Source organism: Pristiophorus japonicus, unplaced genomic scaffold (genome assembly GCF_044704955.1).
Source record: "Pristiophorus japonicus isolate sPriJap1 unplaced genomic scaffold, sPriJap1.hap1 HAP1_SCAFFOLD_94, whole genome shotgun sequence".
NCBI lineage: Eukaryota > Metazoa > Chordata > Chondrichthyes > Pristiophoridae > Pristiophorus > Pristiophorus japonicus.
In genome coordinates this window covers 933,353-959,750 of record NW_027254868.1, presented here as the reverse complement: position 1 = coordinate 959,750, position 26,398 = coordinate 933,353, and the positions used below count along the sequence as shown (strand labels likewise).

The 26,398-nt window shown below is 44.3% G+C and overlaps 1 protein-coding gene and 23 non-coding genes across 24 annotated transcripts in view; 1 reads left to right on the top strand and 23 right to left on the bottom strand.

Moving 5' to 3' along the window:
• LOC139257944 (zinc finger protein 850-like) overlaps window positions 1-26,398 on the top strand; it is a gene marked incomplete at its 5' end in the record, with an annotated part of 812,458 nt that overhangs the window by 501,265 nt on the left and 284,795 nt on the right. The window lies entirely within an intron of this gene.
• Window positions 570-642, bottom strand: trnaf-gaa (transfer RNA phenylalanine (anticodon GAA)). Its single transcript has one exon. It is a non-coding gene; the product is annotated as a tRNA-Phe (tRNA).
• On the bottom strand, window positions 1,845-1,916 carry trnae-uuc (transfer RNA glutamic acid (anticodon UUC)). Its single transcript has one exon. It is a non-coding gene; the product is annotated as a tRNA-Glu (tRNA).
• Window positions 2,832-2,904, bottom strand: trnaf-gaa (transfer RNA phenylalanine (anticodon GAA)). The gene has a single exon. It is a non-coding gene; the product is annotated as a tRNA-Phe (tRNA).
• Window positions 4,107-4,178, bottom strand: trnae-uuc (transfer RNA glutamic acid (anticodon UUC)). Its single transcript has one exon. It is a non-coding gene; the product is annotated as a tRNA-Glu (tRNA).
• trnaf-gaa (transfer RNA phenylalanine (anticodon GAA)) lies at window positions 5,094-5,166 on the bottom strand. The gene has a single exon. It is a non-coding gene; the product is annotated as a tRNA-Phe (tRNA).
• Window positions 6,369-6,440, bottom strand: trnae-uuc (transfer RNA glutamic acid (anticodon UUC)). The gene has a single exon. It is a non-coding gene; the product is annotated as a tRNA-Glu (tRNA).
• Window positions 7,356-7,428, bottom strand: trnaf-gaa (transfer RNA phenylalanine (anticodon GAA)). Its single transcript has one exon. It is a non-coding gene; the product is annotated as a tRNA-Phe (tRNA).
• Window positions 8,631-8,702, bottom strand: trnae-uuc (transfer RNA glutamic acid (anticodon UUC)). Its single transcript has one exon. It is a non-coding gene; the product is annotated as a tRNA-Glu (tRNA).
• Window positions 9,618-9,690, bottom strand: trnaf-gaa (transfer RNA phenylalanine (anticodon GAA)). The gene has a single exon. It is a non-coding gene; the product is annotated as a tRNA-Phe (tRNA).
• trnae-uuc (transfer RNA glutamic acid (anticodon UUC)) lies at window positions 10,893-10,964 on the bottom strand. The gene has a single exon. It is a non-coding gene; the product is annotated as a tRNA-Glu (tRNA).
• Window positions 11,882-11,954, bottom strand: trnaf-gaa (transfer RNA phenylalanine (anticodon GAA)). The gene has a single exon. It is a non-coding gene; the product is annotated as a tRNA-Phe (tRNA).
• On the bottom strand, window positions 13,157-13,228 carry trnae-uuc (transfer RNA glutamic acid (anticodon UUC)). Its single transcript has one exon. It is a non-coding gene; the product is annotated as a tRNA-Glu (tRNA).
• Window positions 14,145-14,217, bottom strand: trnaf-aaa (transfer RNA phenylalanine (anticodon AAA)). The gene has a single exon. It is a non-coding gene; the product is annotated as a tRNA-Phe (tRNA).
• On the bottom strand, window positions 15,420-15,491 carry trnae-uuc (transfer RNA glutamic acid (anticodon UUC)). Its single transcript has one exon. It is a non-coding gene; the product is annotated as a tRNA-Glu (tRNA).
• trnaf-gaa (transfer RNA phenylalanine (anticodon GAA)) lies at window positions 16,407-16,479 on the bottom strand. The gene has a single exon. It is a non-coding gene; the product is annotated as a tRNA-Phe (tRNA).
• trnae-uuc (transfer RNA glutamic acid (anticodon UUC)) lies at window positions 17,682-17,753 on the bottom strand. The gene has a single exon. It is a non-coding gene; the product is annotated as a tRNA-Glu (tRNA).
• trnaf-gaa (transfer RNA phenylalanine (anticodon GAA)) lies at window positions 18,669-18,741 on the bottom strand. The gene has a single exon. It is a non-coding gene; the product is annotated as a tRNA-Phe (tRNA).
• Window positions 19,944-20,015, bottom strand: trnae-uuc (transfer RNA glutamic acid (anticodon UUC)). The gene has a single exon. It is a non-coding gene; the product is annotated as a tRNA-Glu (tRNA).
• On the bottom strand, window positions 20,931-21,003 carry trnaf-gaa (transfer RNA phenylalanine (anticodon GAA)). Its single transcript has one exon. It is a non-coding gene; the product is annotated as a tRNA-Phe (tRNA).
• trnae-uuc (transfer RNA glutamic acid (anticodon UUC)) lies at window positions 22,204-22,275 on the bottom strand. Its single transcript has one exon. It is a non-coding gene; the product is annotated as a tRNA-Glu (tRNA).
• trnaf-gaa (transfer RNA phenylalanine (anticodon GAA)) lies at window positions 23,191-23,263 on the bottom strand. Its single transcript has one exon. It is a non-coding gene; the product is annotated as a tRNA-Phe (tRNA).
• Window positions 24,465-24,536, bottom strand: trnae-uuc (transfer RNA glutamic acid (anticodon UUC)). Its single transcript has one exon. It is a non-coding gene; the product is annotated as a tRNA-Glu (tRNA).
• On the bottom strand, window positions 25,454-25,526 carry trnaf-gaa (transfer RNA phenylalanine (anticodon GAA)). Its single transcript has one exon. It is a non-coding gene; the product is annotated as a tRNA-Phe (tRNA).

The following is a 26,398-nucleotide window of genomic DNA, read 5'->3' as shown; positions in this document are numbered from 1 at the left end:
GTTCAGCGGTTATCAGCAAAGCAAGAAACACGTATAAACAGAAAGTTGTGCTCTGCACACCGTCGGCAAAGAAGCAATGGCTGTTATTCCAAATAATTGCCATCCCTTGGGATTCCGTGTGGATTTGTTTCGTTATGAAGATTTGATTGTAAAAGTTACTACTAACCGAATAAAAATTATGAAAAATTGTGATGGCCCATATGGGGATCGGGCCCGCGCTCTTGGCTTTATTAATACCACGCCCTAAACGACCGATTTAACCGGCAACAAAATGCCCCAGGGCTGCGTGAAAGCCCAGCCTGAGATGATTTTGTATCCGGCACACACTGGGTGATAGAGTTACTGCATAAGAATTGAACACATCGCATCGCTAAAACATTGTTCACTCTTCATATACAAAACTGGGAAAGTATAAATAGAAAGTAACAGAAAAATAGCGCTGAATCTAAAAAAAAGCATGTCGAAAATTAGTATCACGCAACCACTGAACAGCCCATCCCTCAAGCACTGTCTCGATATCAAACCAGCTTCTCCCCTTAAAATGAAGGAAACGCAAAATCACCAGATATTGCCGAAACCCGGGATTGAACCAGGGACCTTTAGATCTTCAGTCTAACGCTCTCCCAACTGAGCTATTTCGGCCCGACAGAAAACGAAGCAAAACTTTCTCACACCTTTTTGAAAGAAAACTTAAACCCCGGAAGGAATTGCCCCGCACACTCAGTCCTCATTTCGGGGCAATGAGCTCCGGATGTGTTCATGTAATGTATAATGATATTGAAAATCTTTATGCTCATGTTAACTTATCATTGCCCACGATCCAGGCACTCTCTGATTCCGGTATTGTGCACGTTGCTAAGTTGAAAATTTGCATTTTTCCGCACTGGCAATGAATTGACTGATCGCCGGGCTGTGATCAGCTCGGTTTGTTAGGGTGATGCCGCGCATGAACGTACATGGAAGAATAATGATCATTTTGATTGTTCTCCCACTGCACTTAAATGTTGGCAAACCGTACAGTGTCAATCAGCAATTGTAGTTCCATATGTTCATTTAATATTCTGCTGAAGTGTTCATAAAGACACAAAGATTGCACACCAGGCTAGCTCTCACAGTGCTGAAGACACAGTGAAATATACTGGAGAGTTTATAACTGTTTCAGAACATAACATGTCAGCAAAATTCCCTCTTCTGTTCTCGGCACTGATGGGTTGTGAAAGGGAGACGGGCCGAAGTCCTATTGAGCCGCACTGACCCCGAGCCAAAGTGAAATTAAAGCAGGTTCAGTCCTTAGCAGTGATATGATGAAGAGAGATAAGAGTCGCGAATCAACGTTAGTGATGGTGAATCTCGGTTAGATCAAAAACTCCATGAATTCTCTGCCGGGAAATTCAGATCTTGGAAATCGCCTGTGAACGCTAAACATTGATATGCAGTCAGCCAATGTTCAATATAGAAGGAGCCCAGGCCAAATGAATGCTCAAGGATAAATTATCAGTGCCCATGGTCCAGGCATTCCCTGATTCCAATCTTCCACACGTTGCGAAGTTTAAAATGCTGAATATTTCCACAGTGGCAATGCATTGATTGATGATAAGCCCGAGTGCTGTGGCGCAAATAGGTACCTGGAAGACTAAAGATAGCCATGATTGGCAAAATTTACGTTGTCTATCAGCAATTGGAGTTCCACTTGTTGAGCGAGATCTTGTCATTTAGTGCAGATTTTAAAACAGAAGTGTATGTTGTATCATGACACGCTGCTGATGGTTGGGGCAACAGCAGCGAGGTGAGCTGCAAGCTTCTTCAGGAACAGCATTGCATTTCGAAGCATCACAAATACAATGTTCCCTGACCGGGAATCGAACCCGGGCCGCGGCGGTGAAAGCGCCGAATCCTAACCACTAGACCACCAGGGAAGCTGCTGCAAATGTCTGTGCCAGCAAGCAGACCTACCCAGTCTTTCCTCCTTGCTGTTTCGAAATTCTCATCACATTCGCGCCAGGGAAATCTGTTCGCAGCAAATGGCAGTTTTTCTGGAGAACACCAAAGACATGTCCGCGCAATCACAGCGTTAAGTGCGCCTAGGCTTCCACTGAAATCCATTTCATTCTCTCCTTTTTCCGGGAATTTTCACTCTCGGTACCGTGTGAACATTTCATTTGGTGCTTTTGTCCTGAACTGCAGCCTTTTGCCCATCTCCGGGCGACAGAACCGTTCTAAATGTCTGTTCTGCTTATAACCATTGACGGGAACAGGTCTCCAGTTCAGCGGTTATCAGCAAAGCAAGAAACACGTATAAACAGAAAGTTGTGCTCTGCACACCGTCGGCAAAGAAGCAATGGCTGTTATTCCAAATAATTGCCATCCTTTGGGATTCCGTGTGGATTTGTTTCGTTATGAAGATTTGATTGTAAAAGTTACTACTAACCGAATAAAAATTATGAAAAATTGGGATGGCCCATATGGGGATCGGGCCCGCGCTCTTGGCTTTATTAATACCACGCCCTAAACGACCGATTTAACCGGCAACAAAATGCCCCAGGGCTGCGTGAAAGCCCAGCCTGAGATGATTTTGTATCCGGCACACACTGGGTGATAGAGTTACTGCATAAGAATTGAACACATCGCATCGCTAAAACATTGTTCACTCTTCATATACAAAACTGGGAAAGTATAAATAGAAAGTAACAGAAAAATAGCGCTGAATCTAAAAAAAATCATGTCGAAAATTAGTATCACGCAACCACTGAACAGCCCATCCCTCAAGCACTGTCTCGATATCAAACCAGCTTCTCCCCTTAAAATGAAGGAAACGCAAAATCACCAGATATTGCCGAAACCCGGGATTGAACCAGGGACCTTTAGATCTTCAGTCTAACGCTCTCCCAACTGAGCTATTTCGGCCCGACAGAAAACGAAGCAAAACTTTCTCACACCTTTTTGAAAGAAAACTTAAACCCCGGAAGGAATTGCCCCGCACACTCAGTCCTCATTTCGGGGCAATGAGCTCCGGATGTGTTCATGTAATGTATAATGATATTGAAAATCTTTATGCTCATGTTAACTTATCATTGCCCACGATCCAGGCTCTCTCTGATTCCGGTATTGTGCACGTTGCTAAGTTGAAAATTTGCATTTTTCCGCACTGGCAATGAATTGACTGATCGCCGGGCTGTGATCAGCTCGGTTTGTTATGGTGATGCCGCGCATGAACGTACATGGAAGAATAATGATCATTTTGATTGTTCTCACAATGCACTTAAATGTTGGCAAACCGTACAGTTTCAATCAGCAATTGTAGTTCCATATGTTCATTTAATATTCTGCTGAAGTGTTCATAAAGACACAAAGATTGCACACCAGGCTAGATCTCACAGTGCTGAAGACACAGTGAAATATACTGGAGAGTTTATAACTGTTTCAGAACATAACATGTCAGCAAAATTCCCTCTTCTGTTCTCGGCACTGATGGGTTGTGAAAGGGAGACGGGCCGAAGTCCTATTGAGCCGCACTGACCCCGAGCCAAAGTGAAATTAAAGCAGGTTCAGTCCTTAGCAGTGATATGATGAAGAGAGATAAGAGTCGCGAATCAACGTTAGTGATGGTGAATCTCGGTTAGATCAAAAACTCCATGAATTCTCTGCCGGGAAATTCAGATCTTGGAAATCGCCTGTGAACGCTAAACATTGATATGCAGTCAGCCAATTTTCAATATAGAAGGAGCCCAGGCCAAATGAATGCTCAAGGATAAATTATCAGTGCCCATGGTCCAGGCATTCCCTGATTCCAGTCTTCCACACGTTGCGAAGTTTAAAATGCTGAATATTTCCACAGTGGCAATGCATTGATTGATGATAAGCCCGAGTGCTGTGGCGCAAATAGGTACCTGGAAGACTAAAGATAGCCATGATTGGCAAAATTTACGTTGTCTATCAGCAATTGGAGTTCCACTTGTTGAGCGAGATCTTGTCATTTAGTGCAGATTTTAAAACAGAAGTGTATGTTGTATCATGACACGCTGCTGATGGTTGGGGCAACAGCAGCGAGGTGAGCTGCAAGCTTCTTCAGGAACAGCATTGCATTTCGAAGCATCGCAAATACAATGTTCCCTGACCGGGAATCGAACCCGGGCCGCGGCGGTGAAAGCGCCGAATCCTAACCACTAGACCACCAGGGAAGCTGCTGCAAATGTCTGTGCCAGCAAGCAGACCTACCCAGTCTTTCCTCCTTGCTGTTTCGAAATTCTCATCACATTCGCGCCAGGGAAATCTGTTCGCAGCAAATGGCAGTTTTTCTGGAGAACACCAAAGACATGTCCGCGCAATCACAGCGTTAAGTGCGCCTAGGCTTCCACTGAAATCCATTTCATTCTCTCCTTTTTCCGGGAATTTTCACTCTCGGTACCGTGTGAACATTTCATTTGGTGCTTTTGTCCTGAACTGCAGACTTTTGCCCATCTCCGGGCGACAGAACCGTTCTAAATGTCTGTTCTGCTTATAACCATTGACGGGAACAGGTCTCCAGTTCAGCGGTTATCAGCAAAGCAAGAAACACGTATAAACAGAAAGTTGTGCTCTGCACACCGTCGGCAAAGAAGCAATGGCTGTTATTCCAAATAATTGCCATCCCTTGGGATTCCGTGTGGATTTGTTTCGTTATGAAGATTTGATTGTAAAAGTTACTACTAACCGAATAAAAATTATGAAAAATTGTGATGGCCCATATGGGGATCGGGCCCGCGCTCTTGGCTTTATTAATACCACGCCCTAAACGACCGATTTAACCGGCAACAAAATGCCCCAGGGCTGCGTGAAAGCCCAGCCTGAGATGATTTTGTATCCGGCACACACTGGGTGATAGAGTTACTGCATAAGAATTGAACACATCGCATCGCTAAAACATTGTTCACTCTTCATATACAAAACTGGGAAAGTATAAATAGAAAGTAACAGAAAAATAGCGCTGAATCTAAAAAAAAGCATGTCGAAAATTAGTATCACGCAACCACTGAACAGCCCATCCCTCAAGCACTGTCTCGATATCAAACCAGCTTCTCCCCTTAAAATGAAGGAAACGCAAAATCACCAGATATTGCCGAAACCCGGGATTGAACCAGGGACCTTTAGATCTTCAGTCTAACGCTCTCCCAACTGAGCTATTTCGGCCCGACAGAAAACGAAGCAAAACTTTCTCACACCTTTTTGAAAGAAAACTTAAACCCCGGAAGGAATTGCCCCGCACACTCAGTCCTCATTTCGGGGCAATGAGCTCCGGATGTGTTCATGTAATGTATAATGATATTGAAAATCTTTATGCTCATGTTAACTTATCATTGCCCACGATCCAGGCACTCTCTGATTCCGGTATTGTGCACGTTGCTAAGTTGAAAATTTGCATTTTTCCGCACTGGCAATGAATTGACTGATCGCCGGGCTGTGATCAGCTCGGTTTGTTAGGGTGATGCCGCGCATGAACGTACATGGAAGAATAATGATCATTTTGATTGTTCTCCCACTGCACTTAAATGTTGGCAAACCGTACAGTGTCAATCAGCAATTGTAGTTCCATATGTTCATTTAATATTCTGCTGAAGTGTTCATAAAGACACAAAGATTGCACACCAGGCTAGCTCTCACAGTGCTGAAGACACAGTGAAATATACTGGAGAGTTTATAACTGTTTCAGAACATAACATGTCAGCAAAATTCCCTCTTCTGTTCTCGGCACTGATGGGTTGTGAAAGGGAGACGGGCCGAAGTCCTATTGAGCCGCACTGACCCCGAGCCAAAGTGAAATTAAAGCAGGTTCAGTCCTTAGCAGTGATATGATGAAGAGAGATAAGAGTCGCGAATCAACGTTAGTGATGGTGAATCTCGGTTAGATCAAAAACTCCATGAATTCTCTGCCGGGAAATTCAGATCTTGGAAATCGCCTGTGAACGCTAAACATTGATATGCAGTCAGCCAATGTTCAATATAGAAGGAGCCCAGGCCAAATGAATGCTCAAGGATAAATTATCAGTGCCCATGGTCCAGGCATTCCCTGATTCCAATCTTCCACACGTTGCGAAGTTTAAAATGCTGAATATTTCCACAGTGGCAATGCATTGATTGATGATAAGCCCGAGTGCTGTGGCGCAAATAGGTACCTGGAAGACTAAAGATAGCCATGATTGGCAAAATTTACGTTGTCTATCAGCAATTGGAGTTCCACTTGTTGAGCGAGATCTTGTCATTTAGTGCAGATTTTAAAACAGAAGTGTATGTTGTATCATGACACGCTGCTGATGGTTGGGGCAACAACAGCGAGGTGAGCTGCAAGCTTCTTCAGGAACAGCATTGCATTTCGAAGCATCGCAAATACAATGTTCCCTGACCGGGAATCGAACCCGGGCCGCGGCGGTGAAAGCGCCGAATCCTAACCACTAGACCACCAGGGAAGCTGCTGCAAATGTCTGTGCCAGCAAGCAGACCTACCCAGTCTTTCCTCCTTGCTGTTTCGAAATTCTCATCACATTCGCGCCAGGGAAATCTGTTCGCAGCAAATGGCAGTTTTTCTGGAGAACACCAAAGACATGTCCGCGCAATCACAGCGTTAAGTGCGCCTAGGCTTCCACTGAAATCCATTTCATTCTCTCCTTTTTCCGGGAATTTTCACTCTCGGTACCGTGTGAACATTTCATTTGGTGCTTTTGTCCTGAACTGCAGCCTTTTGCCCATCTCCGGGCGACAGAACCGTTCTAAATGTCTGTTCTGCTTATAACCATTGACGGGAACAGGTCTCCAGTTCAGCGGTTATCAGCAAAGCAAGAAACACGTATAAACAGAAAGTTGTGCTCTGCACACCGTCGGCAAAGAAGCAATGGCTGTTATTCCAAATAATTGCCATCCTTTGGGATTCCGTGTGGATTTGTTTCGTTATGAAGATTTGATTGTAAAAGTTACTACTAACCGAATAAAAATTATGAAAAATTGGGATGGCCCATATGGGGATCGGGCCCGCGCTCTTGGCTTTATTAATACCACGCCCTAAACGACCGATTTAACCGGCAACAAAATGCCCCAGGGCTGCGTGAAAGCCCAGCCTGAGATGATTTTGTATCCGGCACACACTGGGTGATAGAGTTACTGCATAAGAATTGAACACATCGCATCGCTAAAACATTGTTCACTCTTCATATACAAAACTGGGAAAGTATAAATAGAAAGTAACAGAAAAATAGCGCTGAATCTAAAAGAAATCATGTCGAAAATTAGTATCACGCAACCACTGAACAGCCCATCCCTCAAGCACTGTCTCGATATCAAACCAGCTTCTCCCCTTAAAATGAAGGAAACGCAAAATCACCAGATATTGCCGAAACCCGGGATTGAACCAGGGACCTTTAGATCTTCAGTCTAACGCTCTCCCAACTGAGCTATTTCGGCCCGACAGAAAACGAAGCAAAACTTTCTCACACCTTTTTGAAAGAAAACTTAAACCCCGGAAGGAATTGCCCCGCACACTCAGTCCTCATTTCGGGGCAATGAGCTCCGGATGTGTTCATGTAATGTATAATGATATTGAAAATCTTTATGCTCATGTTAACTTATCATTGCCCACGATCCAGGCTCTCTCTGATTCCGGTATTGTGCACGTTGCTAAGTTGAAAATTTGCATTTTTCCGCACTGGCAATGAATTGACTGATCGCCGGGCTGTGATCAGCTCGGTTTGTTATGGTGATGCCGCGCATGAACGTACATGGAAGAATAATGATCATTTTGATTGTTCTCACAATGCACTTAAATGTTGGCAAACCGTACAGTTTCAATCAGCAATTGTAGTTCCATATGTTCATTTAATATTCTGCTGAAGTGTTCATAAAGACACAAAGATTGCACACCAGGCTAGATCTCACAGTGCTGAAGACACAGTGAAATATACTGGAGAGTTTATAACTGTTTCAGAACATAACATGTCAGCAAAATTCCCTCTTCTGTTCTCGGCACTGATGGGTTGTGAAAGGGAGACGGGCCGAAGTCCTATTGAGCCGCACTGACCCCGAGCCAAAGTGAAATTAAAGCAGGTTCAGTCCTTAGCAGTGATATGATGAAGAGAGATAAGAGTCGCGAATCAACGTTAGTGATGGTGAATCTCGGTTAGATCAAAAACTCCATGAATTCTATGCCGGGAAATTCAGATCTTGGAAATCGCCTGTGAACGCTAAACATTGATATGCAGTCAGCCAATTTTCAATATAGAAGGAGCCCAGGCCAAATGAATGCTCAAGGATAAATTATCAGTGCCCATGGTCCAGGCATTCCCTGATTCCAGTCTTCCACACGTTGCGAAGTTTAAAATGCTGAATATTTCCACAGTGGCAATGCATTGATTGATGATAAGCCCGAGTGCTGTGGCGCAAATAGGTACCTGGAAGACTAAAGATAGCCATGATTGGCAAAATTTACGTTGTCTATCAGCAATTGGAGTTCCACTTGTTGAGCGAGATCTTGTCATTTAGTGCAGATTTTAAAACAGAAGTGTATGTTGTATCATGACACGCTGCTGATGGTTGGGGCAACAGCAGCGAGGTGAGCTGCAAGCTTCTTCAGGAACAGCATTGCATTTCGAAGCATCGCAAATACAATGTTCCCTGACCGGGAATCGAACCCGGGCCGCGGCGGTGAAAGCGCCGAATCCTAACCACTAGACCACCAGGGAAGCTGCTGCAAATGTCTGTGCCAGCAAGCAGACCTACCCAGTCTTTCCTCCTTGCTGTTTCGAAATTCTCATCACATTCGCGCCAGGGAAATCTGTTCGCAGCAAATGGCAGTTTTTCTGGAGAACACCAAAGACATGTCCGCGCAATCACAGCGTTAAGTGCGCCTAGGCTTCCACTGAAATCCATTTCATTCTCTCCTTTTTCCGGGAATTTTCACTCTCGGTACCGTGTGAACATTTCATTTGGTGCTTTTGTCCTGAACTGCAGCCTTTTGCCCATCTCCGGGCGACAGAACCGTTCTAAATGTCTGTTCTGCTTATAACCATTGACGGGAACAGGTCTCCAGTTCAGCGGTTATCAGCAAAGCAAGAAACACGTATAAACAGAAAGTTGTGCTCTGCACACCGTCGGCAAAGAAGCAATGGCTATTATTCCAAATAATTGCCATCCCTTGGGATTCCGTGTGGATTTGTTTCGTTATGAAGATTTGATTGTAAAAGTTACTACTAACCGAATAAAAATTATGAAAAATTGGGATGGCCCATATGGGGATCGGGCCCGCGCTCTTGGCTTTATTAATACCACGCCCTAAACGACCGATTTAACCGGCAACAAAATGCCCCAGGGCTGCGTGAAAGCCCAGCCTGAGATGATTTTGTATCCGGCACACACTGGGTGATAGAGTTACTGCATAAGAATTGAACACATCGCATCGCTAAAACATTGTTCACTCTTCATATACAAAACTGGGAAAGTATAAATAGAAAGTAACAGAAAAAGAGCGCTGAATCTAAAAAAAAGCATGTCGAAAATTAGTATCACGCAACCACTGAACAGCCCATCCCTCAAGCACTGTCTCGATATCAAACCAGCTTCTCCCCTTAAAATGAAGGAAACGCAAAATCACCAGATATTGCCGAAACCCGGGATTGAACCAGGGACCTTTAGATCTTCAGTCTAACGCTCTCCCAACTGAGCTATTTCGGCCCGACAGAAAACGAAGCAAAACTTTCTCACACCTTTTTGAAAGAAAACTTAAACCCCGGAAGGAATTGCCCCGCACACTCAGTCCTCATTTCGGGGCAATGAGCTCCGGATGTGTTCATGTAATGTATAATGATATTGAAAATCTTTATGCTCATGTTAACTTATCATTGCCCACGATCCAGGCACTCTCTGATTCCGGTATTGTGCACGTTGCTAAGTTGAAAATTTGCATTTTTCCGCACTGGCAATGAATTGACTGATCGCCGGGCTGTGATCAGCTCGGTTTGTTAGGGTGATGCCGCGCATGAACGTACATGGAAGAATAATGATCATTTTGATTGTTCTCCCACTGCACTTAAATGTTGGCAAACCGTACAGTGTCAATCAGCAATTGTAGTTCCATATGTTCATTTAATATTCTGCTGAAGTGTTCATAAAGACACAAAGATTGCACACCAGGCTAGCTCTCACAGTGCTGAAGACACAGTGAAATATACTGGAGAGTTTATAACTGTTTCAGAACATAACATGTCAGCAAAATTCCCTCTTCTGTTCTCGGCACTGATGGGTTGTGAAAGGGAGACGGGCCGAAGTCCTATTGAGCCGCACTGACCCCGAGCCAAAGTGAAATTAAAGCAGGTTCAGTCCTTAGCAGTGATATGATGGAGAGAGATAAGAGTCGCGAATCAACGTTAGTGATGGTGAATCTCGGTTAGATCAAAAACTCCATGAATTCTCTGCCGGGAAATTCAGATCTTGGAAATCGCCTGTGAACGCTAAACATTGATATGCAGTGAGCCAATGTTCAATATAGAAGGAGCCCAGGCCAAATGAATGCTCAAGGATAAATTATCAGTGCCCATGGTCCAGGCATTCCCTGATTCCAGTCTTCCACACGTTGCGAAGTTTAAAATGCTGAATATTTCCACAGTGGCAATGCATTGATTGATGATAAGCCCGAGTGCTGTGGCGCAAATAGGTACCTGGAAGACTAAAGATAGCCATGATTGGCAAAATTTACGTTGTCTATCAGCAATTGGAGTTCCACTTGTTGCGTGAGATCTTGTCATTTAGTGCAGATTTTAAAACAGAAGTGTCTGTTGTATCATGACACGCTGCTGATGGTTGGGGCAACAACAGCGAGGTGAGCTGCAAGCTTCTTCAGGAACAGCATTGCATTTCGAAGCACCGCAAATACAATGTTCCCTGACCGGGAATCAAACCCGGGCCGCGGCGGTGAAAGCGCCGAATCCTAACCACTAGACCACCAGGGAAGCTGCTGCAAATGTCTGTGCCAGCAAGCAGACCAACCCAGTCTTTCCTCCTTGCTGTTTCGAAATTCTCATCACATTCGCGCCAGGGAAATCTGTTCGCAGCAAATGGCAGTTTTTGTAGGAGAACACCAAAGACATGTCCGCGCAATCACAGCGTTAAGTGCGCCTAGGCTTCCACTGAAATCCATTTCATTCTCTCCTTTTTCCGGGAATTTTCACTCTCGGTACCGTGTGAACATTTCATTTGGTGCTTTTGTCCTGAACTGCAGCCTTTTGCCCATCTCCGGGCGACAGAACCGTTCTAAATGTCTGTTCTGCTTATAACCATTGACGGGAACAGGTCTCCAGTTCAGCGGTTATCAGCAAAGCAAGAAACACGTCTAAACAGAAAGTTGTGCTCTGCACACCGTCGGCAAAGAAGCAATGGCTGTTATTCCAAATAATTGCCATCCTTTGGGATTCCGTGTGGATTTGTTTCGTTATGAAGATTTGATTGTAAAAGTTACTACTAACCGAATAAAAATTATGAAAAATTGGGATGGCCCATATGGGGATCGGGCCCGCGCTCTTGGCTTTATTAATACCACGCCCTAAACGACCGATTTAACCGGCAACAAAATGCCCCAGGGCTGCGTGAAAGCCCAGCCTGAGATGATTTTGTATCCGGCACACACTGGGTGATAGAGTTACTGCATAAGAATTGAACACATCGCATCGCTAAAACATTGTTCACTCTTCATATACAAAACTGGGAAAGTATAAATAGAAAGTAACAGAAAAAGAGCGCTGAATCTAAAAAAAATCATGTCGAAAATTAGTATCACGCAACCACTGAACAGCCCATCCCTCAAGCACTGTCTCGATATCAAACCAGCTTCTCCCCTTAAAATGAAGGAAACGCAAAATCACAAGATTATTGCCGAAACCCGGGATTGAACCAGGGACCTTTAGATCTTCAGTCTAACGCTCTCCCAACTGAGCTATTTCGGCCCGACAGAAAACGAAGCAAAACTTTCTCACACCTTTTTGAAAGAAAACTTAAACCCCGGAAGGAATTGCCCCGCACACTCAGTCCTCATTTCGGGGCAATGAGCTCCGGATGTGTTCATGTAATGTATAATGATATTGAAAATCTTTATGCTCATGTTAACTTATCATTGCCCACGATCCAGGCTCTCTCTGATTCCGGTATTGTGCACGTTGCTAAGTTGAAAATTTGCATTTTTCCGCACTGGCAATGAATTGACTGATCGCCGGGCTGTGATCAGCTCGGTTTGTTATGGTGATGCCGCGCATGAACGTACATGGAAGAATAATGATCATTTTGATTGTTCTCACAATGCACTTAAATGTTGGCAAACCGTACAGTGTCAATCAGCAATTGTAGTTCCATATGTTCATTTAATATTCTGCTGAAGTGTTCATAAAGACACAAAGATTGCACACCAGGCTAGATCTCACAGTGCTGAAGACACAGTGAAATATACTGGAGAGTTTATAACTGTTTCAGAACATAACATGTCAGCAAAATTCCCTCTTCTGTTCTCGGCACTGATGGGTTGTGAAAGGGAGACGGGCCGAAGTCCTATTGAGCCGCACTGACCCCGAGCCAAAGTGAAATTAAAGCAGGTTCAGTCCTTAGCAGTGATATGATGAAGAGAGATAAGAGTCGCGAATCAACGTTAGTGATGGTGAATCTCGGTTAGATCAAAAACTCCATGAATTCTCTGCCGGGAAATTCAGATCTTGGAAATCGCCTGTGAACGCTAAACATTGATATGCAGTCAGCCAATTTTCAATATAGAAGGAGCCCAGGCCAAATAAATGCTCAAGGATAAATTATCAGTGCCCATGGTCCAGGCATTCCCTGATTCCAGTCTTCCACACGTTGCGAAGTTTAAAATGCTGAATATTTCCACAGTGGCAATGCATTGATTGATGATAAGCCCGAGTGCTGTGGCGCAAATAGGTACCTGGAAGACTAAAGATAGCCATGATTGGCAAAATTTACGTTGTCTATCAGCAATTGGAGTTCCACTTGTTGAGCGAGATCTTGTCATTTAGTGCAGATTTTAAAACAGAAGTGTATGTTGTATCATGACACGCTGCTGATGGTTGGGGCAACAACAGCGAGGTGAGCTGCAAGCTTCTTCAGGAACAGCATTGCATTTCGAAGCATCGCAAATACAATGTTCCCTGACCGGGAATCGAACCCGGGCCGCGGCGGTGAAAGCGCCGAATCCTAACCACTAGACCACCAGGGAAGCTGCTGCAAATGTCTGTGCCAGCAAGCAGACCTACCCAGTCTTTCCTCCTTGCTGTTTCGAAATTCTCATCACATTCGCGCCAGGGAAATCTGTTCGCAGCAAATGGCAGTTTTTCTGGAGAACACCAAAGACATGTCCGCGCAATCACAGCGTTAAGTGCGCCTAGGCTTCCACTGAAATCCATTTCATTCTCTCCTTTTTCCGGGAATTTTCACTCTCGGTACCGTGTGAACATTTCATTTGGTGCTTTTGTCCTGAACTGCAGCCTTTTGCCCATCTCCGGGCGACAGAACCGTTCTAAATGTCTGTTCTGCTTATAACCATTGACGGGAACAGGTCTCCAGTTCAGCGGTTATCAGCAAAGCAAGAAACACGTATAAACAGAAAGTTGTGCTCTGCACACCGTCGGCAAAGAAGCAATGGCTGTTATTCCAAATAATTGCCATCCTTTGGGATTCCGTGTGGATTTGTTTCGTTATGAAGATTTGATTGTAAAAGTTACTACTAACCGAATAAAAATTATGAAAAATTGGGATGGCCCATATGGGGATCGGGCCCGCGCTCTTGGCTTTATTAATACCACGCCCTAAACGACCGATTTAACCGGCAACAAAATGCCCCAGGGCTGCGTGAAAGCCCAGCCTGAGATGATTTTGTATCCGGCACACACTGGGTGATAGAGTTACTGCATAAGAATTGAACACATCGCATCGCTAAAACATTGTTCACTCTTCATATACAAAACTGGGAAAGTATAAATAGAAAGCAACAGAAAAAGAGCGCTGAATCTAAAAAAAATCATGTCGAAAATTAGTATCACGCAACCACTGAACAGCCCATCCCTCAAGCACTGTCTCGATATCAAACCAGCTTCTCCCCTTAAAATGAAGGAAACGCAAAATCACCAGATTATTGCCGAAACCCGGGATTGAACCAGGGACCTTTAGATCTTTAGTCTAACGCTCTCCCAACTGAGCTATTTCGGCCCGACAGAAAACGAAGCAAAACTTTCTCACACCTTTTTGAAAGAAAACTTAAACCCCGGAAGGAATTGCCCCGCACACTCAGTCCTCATTTCGGGGCAATGAGCTCCGGATGTGTTCATGTAATATATAATGATATTGAAAATCTTTATGCTCATGTTAACTTATCATTGCCCACGATCCAGGCACTCTCTGATTCTGGTATTGTGCACGTTGCTAAGATGAAAATTTGCATTTTTCCGCACTGGCAATGAATTGACTGATCGCCGGGCTGTGATCAGCTCGGTTTGTTATGGTGATGCCGCGCATGAACGTACATGGAAGAATAATGATCATTTTGATTGTTCTCACAATGCACTTAAATGTTGGCAAACCGTACAGTGTCAATCAGCAATTGTAGTTCCATATGTTCATTTAATATTCTGCTGAAGTGTTCATAAAGACACAAAGATTGCACACCAGGCTAGATCTCACAGTGCTGAAGACACAGTGAAATATACTGGAGAGTTTATAACTGTTTCAGAACATAACATGTCAGCAAAATTCCCTCTTCTGTTCTCGGCACTGATGGGTTGTGAAAGGGAGACGGGCCGAAGTCCTATTGAGCCGCACTGACCCCGAGCCAAAGTGAAATTAAAGCAGGTTCAGTCCTTAGCAGTGATATGATGAAGAGAGATAAGAGTCGCGAATCAACGTTAGTGATGGTGAATCTCGGTTAGATCAAAAACTCCATGAATTCTCTGCCGGGAAATTCAGATCTTGGAAATCGCCTGTGAACGCTAAACATTGATATGCAGTCAGCCAATTTTCAATATAGAAGGAGCCCAGGCCAAATAAATGCTCAAGGATAAATTATCAGTGCCCATGGTCCAGGCATTCCCTGATTCCAGTCTTCCACACGTTGCGAAGTTTAAAATGCTGAATATTTCCACAGTGGCAATGCATTGATTGATGATAAGCCCGAGTGCTGTGGCGCAAATAGGTACCTGGAAGACTAAAGATAGCCATGATTGGCAAAATTTACGTTGTCTATCAGCAATTGGAGTTCCACTTGTTGAGCGAGATCTTGTCATTTAGTGCAGATTTTAAAACAGAAGTGTATGTTGTATCATGACACGCTGCTGATGGTTGGGGCAACAACAGCGAGGTGAGCTGCAAGCTTCTTCAGGAACAGCATTGCATTTCGAAGCATTGCAAATACAATGTTCCCTGACCGGGAATCGAACCCGGGCCGCGGCGGTGAAAGCGCCGAATCCTAACCACTAGACCACCAGGGAAGCTGCTGCAAATGTCTGTGCCAGCAAGCAGACCTACCCAGTCTTTCCTCCTTGCTGTTTCGAAATTCTCATCACATTCGCGCCAGGGAAATCTGTTCGCAGCAAATGGCAGTTTTTCTGGAGAACACCAAAGACATGTCCGCGCAATCACAGCGTTAAGTGCGCCTAGGCTTCCACTGAAATCCATTTCATTCTCTCCTTTTTCCGGGAATTTTCACTCTCGGTACCGTGTGAACATTTCATTTGGTGCTTTTGTCCTGAACTGCAGCCTTTTGCCCATCTCCGGGCGACAGAACCGTTCTAAATGTCTGTTCTGCTTATAACCATTGACGGGAACAGGTCTCCAGTTCAGCGGTTATCAGCAAAGCAAGAAACACGTATAAACAGAAAGTTGTGCTCTGCACACCGTCGGCAAAGAAGCAATGGCTGTTATTCCAAATAATTGCCATCCTTTGGGATTCCGTGTGGATTTGTTTCGTTATGAAGATTTGATTGTAAAAGTTACTACTAACCGAATAAAAATTATGAAAAATTGGGATGGCCCATATGGGGATCGGGCCCGCGCTCTTGGCTTTATTAATACCACGCCCTAAACGACCGATTTAACCGGCAACAAAATGCCCCAGGGCTGCGTGAAAGCCCAGCCTGAGATGATTTTGTATCCGGCACACACTGGGTGATAGAGTTACTGCATAAGAATTGAACACATCGCATCGCTAAAACATTGTTCACTCTTCATATACAAAACTGGGAAAGTATAAATAGAAAGTAACAGAAAAATAGCGCTGAATCTAAAAAAAATCATGTCGAAAATTAGTATCACGCAACCACTGAACAGCCCATCCCTCAAGCACTGTCTCGATATCAAACCAGCTTCTCCCCTTAAAATGAAGGAAACGCAAAATCACCAGATATTGCCGAAACCCGGGATTGAACCAGGGACCTTTAGATCTTCAGTCTAACGCTCTCCCAACTGAGCTATTTCGGCCCGACAGAAAACGAAGCAAAACTTTCTCACACCTTTTTGAAAGAAAACTTAAACCCCGGAAGGAATTGCCCCGCACACTCAGTCCTCATTTCGGGGCAATGAGCTCCGGATGTGTTCATGTAATGTATAATGATATTGAAAATCTTTATGCTCATGTTAACTTATCATTGCCCACGATCTAGGCTCTCTCTGATTCCGGTATTGTGCACGTTGCTAAGTTGAAAATTTGCATTTTTCCGCACTGGCAATGAATTGACTGATCGCCGGGCTGTGATCAGCTCGGTTTGTTATGGTGATGCCGCGCATGAACGTACATGGAAGAATAATGATCATTTTGATTGTTCTCACAATGCACTTAAATGTTGGCAAACCGTACAGTGTCAATCAGCAATTGTAGTTCCATATGTTCATTTAATATTCTGCTGAAGTGTTCATAAAGACACAAAGATTGCACACCAGGCTAGATCTCACAGTGCTGAAGACACAGTGAAATATACTGGAGAGTTTATAACTGTTTCAGAACATAACATGTCAGCAAAATTCCCTCTTCTGTTCTCGGCACTGATGGGTTGTGAAAGGGAGACGGGCCGAAGTCCTATTGAGCCGCACTGACCCCGAGCCAAAGTGAAATTAAAGCAGGTTCAGTCCTTAGCAGTGATATGATGAAGAGAGATAAGAGTCGCGAATCAACGTTAGTGATGGTGAATCTCGGTTAGATCAAAAACTCCATGAATTCTCTGCCGGGAAATTCAGATCTTGGAAATCGCCTGTGAACGCTAAACATTGATATGCAGTCAGCCAATTTTCAATATAGAAGGAGCCCAGGCCAAATAAATGCTCAAGGATAAATTATCAGTGCCCATGGTCCAGGCATTCCCTGATTCCAGTCTTCCACACGTTGCGAAGTTTAAAATGCTGAATATTTCCACAGTGGCAATGCATTGATTGATGATAAGCCCGAGTGCTGTGGCGCAAATAGGTACCTGGAAGACTAAAGATAGCCATGATTGGCAAAATTTACGTTGTCTATCAGCAATTGGAGTTCCACTTGTTGAGCGAGATCTTGTCATTTAGTGCAGATTTTAAAACAGAAGTGTATGTTGTATCATGACACGCTGCTGATGGTTGGGGCAACAACAGCGAGGTGAGCTGCAAGCTTCTTCAGGAACAGCATTGCATTTCGAAGCATCGCAAATACAATGTTCCCTGACCGGGAATCGAACCCGGGCTGCGGCGGTGAAAGCGCCGAATCCTAACCACTAGACCACCAGGGAAGCTGCTGCAAATGTCTGTGCCAGCAAGCAGACCTACCCAGTCTTTCCTCCTTGCTGTTTCGAAATTCTCATCACATTCGCGCCAGGGAAATCTGTTCGCAGCAAATGGCAGTTTTTCTGGAGAACACCAAAGACATGTCCGCGCAATCACAGCGTTAAGTGCGCCTAGGCTTCCACTGAAATCCATTTCATTCTCTCCTTTTTCCGGGAATTTTCACTCTCGGTACCGTGTGAACATTTCATTTGGTGCTTTTGTCCTGAACTGCAGCCTTTTGCCCATCTCCGGGCGACAGAACCGTTCTAAATGTCTGTTCTGCTTATAACCATTGACGGGAACAGGTCTCCAGTTCAGCGGTTATCAGCAAAGCAAGAAACACGTATAAACAGAAAGTTGTGCTCTGCACACCGTCGGCAAAGAAGCAATGGCTGTTATTCCAAATAATTGCCATCCTTTGGGATTCCGTGTGGATTTGTTTCGTTATGAAGATTTGATTGTAAAAGTTACTACTAACCGAATAAAAATTATGAAAAATTGGGATGGCCCATATGGGGATCGGGCCCGCGCTCTTGGCTTTATTAATACCACGCCCTAAACGACCGATTTAACCGGCAACAAAATGCCCCAGGGCTGCGTGAAAGCCCAGCCTGAGATGATTTTGTATCCGGCACACACTGGGTGATAGAGTTACTGCATAAGAATTGAACACATCGCATCGCTAAAACATTGTTCACTCTTCATATACAAAACTGGGAAAGTATAAATAGAAAGTAACAGAAAAATAGCGCTGAATCTAAAAAAAATCATGTCGAAAATTAGTATCACTCAACCACTGAACAGCCCATCCCTCAAGCACTGTCTCGATATCAAACCAGCTTCTCCCCTTAAAATGAAGGAAACGCAAAATCACCAGATATTGCCGAAACCCGGGATTGAACCAGGGACCTTTAGATCTTCAGTCTAACGCTCTCCCAACTGAGCTATTTCGGCCCGACAGAAAACGAAGCAAAACTTTCTCACACCTTTTTGAAAGAAAACTTAAACCCCGGAAGGAATTGCCCCGCACACTCAGTCCTCATTTCGGGGCAATGAGCTCCGGATGTGTTCATGTAATGTATAATGATATTGAAAATCTTTATGCTCATGTTAACTTATCATTGCCCACGATCCAGGCTCTCTCTGATTCCGGTATTGTGCACGTTGCTAAGTTGAAAATTTGCATTTTTCCGCACTGGCAATGAATTGACTGATCGCCGGGCTGTGATCAGCTCGGTTTGTTATGGTGATGCCGCGCATGAACGTACATGGAAGAATAATGATCATTTTGATTGTTCTCACAATGCACTTAAATGTTGGCAAACCGTACAGTGTCAATCAGCAATTGTAGTTCCATATGTTCATTTAATATTCTGCTGAAGTGTTCATAAAGACACAAAGATTGCACACCAGGCTCGATCTCACAGTGCTGAAGACACAGTGAAATATACTGGAGAGTTTATAACTGTTTCAGAACATAACATGTCAGCAAAATTCCCTCTTCTGTTCTCGGCACTGATGGGTTGTGAAAGGGAGACGGGCCGAAGTCCTATTGAGCCGCACTGACCCCGAGCCAAAGTGAAATTAAAGCAGGTTCAGTCCTTAGCAGTGATATGATGAAGAGAGATAAGAGTCGCGAATCAACGTTAGTGATGGTGAATCTCGGTTAGATCAAAAACTCCATGAATTCTCTGCCGGGAAATTCAGATCTTGGAAATCGCCTGTGAACGCTAAACATTGATATGCAGTCAGCCAATGTTCAATATAGAAGGAGCCCAGGCCAAATGAATGCTCAAGGATAAATTATCAGTGCCCATGGTCCAGGCATTCCCTGATTCCAGTCTTCCACACGTTGCGAAGTTTAAAATGCTGAATATTTCCACAGTGGCAATGCATTGATTGATGATAAGCCCGAGTGCTGTGGCGCAAATAGGTACCTGGAAGACTAAAGATAGCCATGATTGGCAAAATTTACGTTGTCTATCAGCAATTGGAGTTCCACTTGTTGAGCGAGATCTTGTCATTTAGTGCAGATTTTAAAACAGAAGTGTATGTTGTATCATGACACGCTGCTGATGGTTGGGGCAACAACAGCGAGGTGAGCTGCAAGCTTCTTCAGGAACAGCATTGCATTTCGAAGCATCGCAAATACAATGTTCCCTGACCGGGAATCGAACCCGGGCCGCGGCGGTGAAAGCGCCGAATCCTAACCACTAGACCACCAGGGAAGCTGCTGCAAATGTCTGTGCCAGCAAGCAGACCTACCCAGTCTTTCCTCCTTGCTGTTTCGAAATTCTCATCACATTCGCGCCAGGGAAATCTGTTCGCAGCAAATGGCAGTTTTTCTGGAGAACACCAAAGACATGTCCGCGCAATCACAGCGTTAAGTGCGCCTAGGCTTCCACTGAAATCCATTTCATTCTCTCCTTTTTCCGGGAATTTTCACTCTCGGTACCGTGTGAACATTTCATTTGGTGCTTTTGTCCTGAACTGCAGCCTTTTGCCCATCTCCGGGCGACAGAACCGTTCTAAATGTCTGTTCTGCTTATAACCATTGACGGGAACAGGTCTCCAGTTCAGCGGTTATCAGCAAAGCAAGAAACACGTATAAACAGAAAGTTGTGCTCTGCACACCGTCGGCAAAGAAGCAATGGCTGTTATTCCAAATAATTGCCATCCTTTGGGATTCCGTGTGGATTTGTTTCGTTATGAAGATTTGATTGTAAAAGTTACTACTAACCGAATAAAAATTATGAAAAATTGGGATGGCCCATATGGGGATCGGGCCCGCGCTCTTGGCTTTATTAATACCACGCCCTAAACGACCGATTTAACCGGCAACAAAATGCCCCAGGGCTGCGTGAAAGCCCAGCCTGAGATGATTTTGTATCCGGCACACACTGGGTGATAGAGTTACTGCATAAGAATTGAACACATCGCATCGCTAAAACATTGTTCACTCTTCATATACAAAACTGGGAAAGTATAAATAGAAAGTAACAGAAAAATAGCGCTGAATCTAAAAAAAATCATGTCGAAAATTAGTATCACTCAACCACTGAACAGCCCATCCCTCAAGCACTGTCTCGATATCAAACCAGCTTCTCCCCTTAAAATGAAGGAAACGCAAAATCACCAGATATTGCCAAAACCCGGGATTGAACCAGGGACCTTTAGATCTTCAGTCTAACGCTCTCCCAACTGAGCTATTTCGGCCCGACAGAAAACGAAGCAAAACTTTCTCACACCTTTTTGAAAGAACACTTAAACCCCGGAAGGAATTGCCCCGCACACTCAGTCCTCATTTCGGGGCAATGAGCTCCGGATGTGTTCATGTAATGTATAATGATATTGAAAATCTTTATGCTCATGTTAACTTATCATTGCCCACGATCCAGGCTCTCTCTGATTCCGGTATTGTGCACGTTGCTAAGTTGAAAATTTGCATTTTTCCGCACTGGCAATGAATTGACTGATCGCCGGGCTGTGATCAGCTCGGTTTGTTATGGTGATGCCGCGCATGAACGTACATGGAAGAATAATGATCATTTTGATTGTTCTCACAATGCACTTAAATGTTGGCAAACCGTACAGTGTCAATCAGCAATTGTAGTTCCATATGTTCATTTAATATTCTGCTGAAGTGTTCATAAAGACACAAAGATTGCACACCAGGCTCGATCTCACAGTGCTGAAGACACAGTGAAATATGCTGGAGAGTTTATAACTGTTTCAGAACATAACATGTCAGCAAAATTCCCTCTTCTGTTCTCGGCACTGATGGGTTGTGAAAGGGAGACGGGCCGAAGTCCTATTGAGCCGCACTGACCCCGAGCCAAAGTGAAATTAAAGCAGGTTCAGTCCTTAGCAGTGATATGATGAAGAGAGATAAGAGTCGCGAATCAACGTTAGTGATGGTGAATCTCGGTTAGATCAAAAACTCCATGAATTCTCTGCCGGGAAATTCAGATCTTGGAAATCGCCTGTGAACGCTAAACATTGATATGCAGTCAGCCAATGTTCAATATAGAAGGAGCCCAGGCCAAATGAATGCTCAAGGATAAATTATCAGTGCCCATGGTCCAGGCATTCCCTGATTCCAATCTTCCACACGTTGCGAAGTTTAAAATGCTGAATATTTCCACAGTGGCAATGCATTGATTGATGATAAGCCCGAGTGCTGTGGCGCAAATAGGTACCTGGAAGACTAAAGATAGCCATGATTGGCAAAATTTACGTTGTCTATCAGCAATTGGAGTTCCACTTGTTGAGCGAGATCTTGTCATTTAGTGCAGATTTTAAAACAAGTGTATGTTGTATCATGACACGCTGCTGATGGTTGGGGCAACAACAGCGAGGTGAGCTGCAAGCTTCTTCAGGAACAGCATTGCATTTCGAAGCATCGCAAATACAATGTTCCCTGACCGGGAATCGAACCCGGGCCGCGGCGGTGAAAGCGCCGAATCCTAACCACTAGACCACCAGGGAAGCTGCTGCAAATGTCTGTGCCAGCAAGCAGACCTACCCAGTCTTTCCTCCTTGCTGTTTCGAAATTCTCATCACATTCGCGCCAGGGAAATCTGTTCGCAGCAAATGGCAGTTTTTCTGGAGAACACCAAAGACATGTCCGCGCAATCACAGCGTTAAGTGCGCCTAGGCTTCCACTGAAATCCATTTCATTCTCTCCTTTTTCCGGGAATTTTCACTCTCGGTACCGTGTGAACATTTCATTTGGTGCTTTTGTCCTGAACTGCAGCCTTTTGCCCATCTCCGGGCGACAGAACCGTTCTAAATGTCTGTTCTGCTTATAACCATTGACGGGAACAGGTCTCCAGTTCAGCGGTTATCAGCAAAGCAAGAAACACGTATAAACAGAAAGTTGTGCTCTGCACACCGTCGGCAAAGAAGCAATGGCTGTTATTCCAAATAATTGCCATCCTTTGGGATTCCGTGTGGATTTGTTTCGTTATGAAGATTTGATTGTAAAAGTTACTACTAACCGAATAAAAATTATGAAAAATTGGGATGGCCCATATGGGGATCGGGCCCGCGCTCTTGGCTTTATTAATACCACGCCCTAAACGACCGATTTAACCGGCAACAAAATGCCCCAGGGCTGCGTGAAAGCCCAGCCTGAGATGATTTTGTATCCGGCACACACTGGGTGATAGAGTTACTGCATAAGAATTGAACACATCGCATCGCTAAAACATTGTTCACTCTTCATATACAAAACTGGGAAAGTATAAATAGAAAGTAACAGAAAAATAGCGCTGAATCTAAAAAAAATCATGTCGAAAATTAGTATCACGCAACCACTGAACAGCCCATCCCTCAAGCACTGTCTCGATATCAAACCAGCTTCTCCCCTTAAAATGAAGGAAACGCAAAATCACCAGATATTGCCGAAACCCGGGATTGAACCAGGGACCTTTAGATCTTCAGTCTAACGCTCTCCCAACTGAGCTATTTCGGCCCGACAGAAAACGAAGCAAAACTTTCTCACACCTTTTTGAAAGAAAACTTAAACCCCGGAAGGAATTGCCCCGCACACTCAGTCCTCATTTCGGGGCAATGAGCTCCGGATGTGTTCATGTAATGTATAATGATATTGAAAATCTTTATGCTCATGTTAACTTATCATTGCCCACGATCCAGGCACTCTCTGATTCTGGTATTGTGCACGTTGCTAAGATGAAAATTTGCATTTTTCCGCACTGGCAATGAATTGACTGATCGCCGGGCTGTGATCAGCTCGGTTTGTTAGGGTGATGCCGCGCATGAACGTACATGGAAGAATAATGATCATTTTGATTGTTCTCCCACTGCACTTAAATGTTGGCAAACCGTACAGTGTCAATCAGCAATTGTAGTTCCATATGTTCATTTAATATTCTGCTGAAGTGTTCATAAAGACACAAAGATTGCACACCAGGCTAGATCTCACAGTGCTGAAGACACAGTGAAATATACTGGAGAGTTTATAACTGTTTCAGAACATAACATGTCAGCAAAATTCCCTCTTCTGTTCTCGGCACTGATGGGTTGTGAAAGGGAGACGGGCCGAAGTCCTATTGAGCCGCACTGACCCCGAGCCAAAGTGAAATTAAAGCAGGTTCAGTCCTTAGCAGTGATATGATGAAGAGAGATAAGAGTCGCGAATCAACGTTAGTGATGGTGAATCTCGGTTAGATCAAAAACTCCATGAATTCTCTGCCGGGAAATTCAGATCTTGGAAATCGCCTGTGAACGCTAAACATTGATATGCAGTCAGCCAATGTTCAATATAGAAGGAGCCCAGGCCAAATGAATGCTCAAGGATAAATTATCAGTGCCCATGGTCCAGGCATTCCCTGATTCCAGTCTTCCATCGTTGCGAAGTTTAAAATGCTGAATATTTCCACAGTGGCAATGCATTGATTGATGATAAGCCCGAGTGCTGTGGCGCAAATAGGTACCTGGAAGACTAAAGATAGCCATGATTGGCAAAATTTACGTTGTCTATCAGCAATTGGAGTTCCACTTGTTGAGCGAGATCTTGTCATTTAGTGCAGATTTTAAAACAGAAGTGTATGTTGTATCATGACACGCTGCTGATGGTTGGGGCAACAACAGCGAGGTGAGCTGCAAGCTTCTTCAGGAACAGCATTGCATTTCGAAGCATCGCAAATACAATGTTCCCTGACCGGGAATCGAACCCGGGCCGCGGCGGTGAAAGCGCCGAATCCTAACCACTAGACCACCAGGGAAGCTGCTGCAAATGTCTGTGCCAGCAAGCAGACCTACCCAGTCTTTCCTCCTTGCTGTTTCGAAATTCTCATCACATTCGCGCCAGGGAAATCTGTTCGCAGCAAATGGCAGTTTTTGTGGAGAACACCAAAGACATGTCCGCGCAATCACAGCGTTAAGTGCGCCTAGGCTTCCACTGAAATCCATTTCATTCTCTCCTTTTTCCGGGAATTTTCACTCTCGGTACCGTGTGAACATTTCATTTGGTGCTTTTGTCCTGAACTGCAGCCTTTTGCCCATCTCCGGGCGACAGAACCGTTCTAAATGTCTGTTCTGCTTATAACCATTGACGGGAACAGGTCTCCAGTTCAGCGGTTATCAGCAAAGCAAGAAACACGTATAAACAGAAAGTTGTGCTCTGCACACCGTCGGCAAAGAAGCAATGGCTGTTATTCCAAATAATTGCCATCCTTTGGGATTCCGTGTGGATTTGTTTCGTTATGAAGATTTGATTGTAAAAGTTACTACTAACCGAATAAAAATTATGAAAAATTGGGATGGCCCATATGGGGATCGGGCCCGCGCTCTTGGCTTTATTAATACCACGCCCAAAACGACCGATTTAACCGGCAACAAAATGCCCCAGGGCTGCGTGAAAGCCCAGCCTGAGATGATTTTGTATCCGGCACACACTGGGTGATAGAGTTACTGCATAAGAATTGAACACATCGCATCGCTAAAACATTGTTCACTCTTCATATAGAAAACTGGGCAGAGTATAAATAGTAAGTAACAGAAAAAGAGCACTGAATCTAAAAAAAAATCATGTCGAAAATTAGTATCACGCAACCGCTGAACAGCCCATCCCTCAAGCACTGTCTCGATATCAAACCAGCTTCTCCCCTTAAAATGAAGGAAACGCAAAATCACCAGATATTGCCGAAACCCGGGATTGAACCAGGGACCTTTAGATCTTCAGTCTAACGCTCTCCCAACTGAGCTATTTCGGCCCGACAGAAAACGAAGCAAAACTTTCTCACACCTTTTTGAAAGAAAACTTAAACCCCGGAAGGAATTGCCCCGCACACTCAGTCCTCATTTCGGGGCAATGAGCTCCGGATGTGTTCATGTAATTTATAATGATATTGAAAATCTTTATGCTCATGTTAACTTATCATTGCCCACGATCCAGGCACTCTCTGATTCCGGTATTGTGCACGTTGCTAAGTTGAAAATTTACATTTTTCCGCACTGGCAATGAATTGACTGATCGCCGGGCTGTGATCAGCTCGGTTTGTTAGGGTGATGCCGCGCATGCACGTACATGGAAAAATAATGATCATTTTGATTGTTCTCACAATGCACTTAAATGTTGGCAAACCGTACAGTGTCAATCAGCAATTGTAGTTCCATATGTTCATTTAATATTCTGCTGAAGTGTTCATAAAGATACAAAGATTGCACACCAGGCTAGATCTCACAGTGCTGAAGACACAGTGAAATATACTGGAGAGTTTATAACTGTTTCAGAACATAACATGTCAGCAAAATTCCCTCTTCTGTTCTCGGCACTGATGGGTTGTGAAAGGGAGACGGGCCGAAGTCCTATTGAGCCGCACTGACCCCGAGCCAAAGTGAAATTAAAGCAGGTTCAGTCCTTAGCAGTGATATGATGAAGAGAGATAAGAGTCGCGAATCAACGTTAGTGATGGTGAATCTCGGTTAGATCAAAAACTCCATGAATTCTCTGCCGGGAAATTCAGATCTTGGAAATCGCCTGTGAACGCTAAACATTGATATGCAGTGAGCCAATGTTCAATATAAAGGAGCCCAGGCCAAATGAATGCTCAAGGATAAATTATCAGTGCCCATGGTCCAGGCA